The sequence below is a fragment of the Cygnus olor genome, chromosome 1, assembly GCF_009769625.2.
Source record: "Cygnus olor isolate bCygOlo1 chromosome 1, bCygOlo1.pri.v2, whole genome shotgun sequence".
NCBI lineage: Eukaryota > Metazoa > Chordata > Aves > Anseriformes > Anatidae > Cygnus > Cygnus olor.
The window spans coordinates 111,525,826-111,527,709 of record NC_049169.1 but is presented as its reverse complement, the minus strand read 5'-3'; positions in this window follow the sequence as shown (position 1 = coordinate 111,527,709).

Here is a 1,884-nt window from a genome sequence, read left to right as displayed (position 1 = left end):
TTTGAGCCCACCGCCTCTTGTCCTGGCACTGGGCACCATGGAAAAGAGCCTGGCTCTGTCCTCTCTGCACCCTCCCTGCAGGTGTTTATGCACGTTGATGAGATCCCCCCAAGTCTCCCCTACCCTAGGCTGAACAGACCCAGCTCTCTCAGCCTTCCCTCACAGGGGAGGTGCTCCAGACCCTTCACCGCCTTTGTTGCCCTTTGCTGGACTTCACTGGTACGCCTAAGTATGTCTAGTGCCCAACACTGGACACAGCACTCCACTGAGCAGAGTTAGGTTGTTAACGTCATCAGTCCCTGAAAATGAAATGCGACAAGACTTCCCCACATCTCTTCGTTTATATCAAACGCTCCATTAACAGGTTCTACTGTATGTACAAGCCTCGTCTTATCTGAAAATCATAGTTGTCATGCATTCACAAAATACGTATGTGAGTAGTAGATACCTATCTACCACAACCGCTCCGCAGATCTCCTCTGCTTCCTCCTTCCCAAAAGACAGGGCAGTTCCTAATAAAGCGAGGAATAAAGCTGCTGTCATGCACCTTCACATTTGTTCTTGGAAATAAAGTCCCCATGTCAAAGAACAGTACATAACACTTACAAATATGCAAAGTACTTCAGGACGAAGACCAGTCAAGTGCTAGTGGCATTACATAGATAATTATCATTTGATAATGGTCTACAAAGACAATCCAATTTCCCCCCAAAATACCACTGAACTGACTGTGTACTGGCTATTTTTTATCTTACATCAAGCTTATGATTCTGAAATTGGGTTGAAGAAAAATCCTAGTAACAAAAACCATTCCAAAAGCAGAAGTCATGGGAAAGTCACTGCAACTGTGACTCACTACGCAAAAAATCGTTACCAGATGCTTGTTTCCTTTCAAGCAAAAATCCCATGACAGGAAACTTCTGCCTCCCAAGTCCAAAAGCAGATTATATTCCAAATATTCCACAGTATCAACCTTGATTAAGTGCTTCTGGTTTGAAAACCACTATTTGCTTATTTGCTTAACTTGCTTGTGAATTTTATGCTCAATACTGACAAAAAAAGGTGGATTGCTTGCAAATGATGTTTTCTGCCTATTCAGTAGCATTCACTGTAGAACTCCTTGCCACTAGTTGAAGCCTGACAGCGACAACCTTCACATTAAACAGCTGTTTTCCAGAGCGCTGAAACTCAGGGAGGCATACAATGCCTGGTGGCACTGGAAATAGTTCACAATTATCAAAACAATGCTCTGCAGTTGGTTGCTGAAATATCAGATAAAGCATTTTCCCTAGAAGAGCAGGGAAAAAAAAAACACTTCAGAAAAAAAATGTTTAGAATAGCCCCAAGCTCTAGTGTAGACGTATATCACAATTAAGAAAAACAGTCTGAAATTGGGGTTGTCCAGGGTGTGCATGTGTGTGTATGCAAATGTGGGAAGCCCAGATACAATGTAAAGCACTAAGAGGAACAGCTGCATAAACAAGTTGCCTTCTCAAAGTGGAACAGCAAACTTATTTCAAAGCAAAATTACTTTGAATAGACTGCACAAATAGACAACTTCATACTGTCTTTCATCTAATATTTCACAACAATTCACAGACTGGAGCTTTTTACCAAGACCCCAATGACTGGGATGCTTACATTCAGAGTTGTCAATTTAAACCCTGATTCAGAAAATGAATTAGCATTCCTTTCTGATTTGCCTAGCCTAGTGCATGCAATATTCCCATATAAGCTCTAATTAAGTTTACATATGAGATTCTTCACATGGTGCTTTTTAGGAAGGACAATAACTGGAGAATCACGGGAATTTCTAACTATATGATGTAGCTGAAATCTCAATATTTTGAAAATATATGGAGCCAAGAAAGGCTTAAAAAAGTG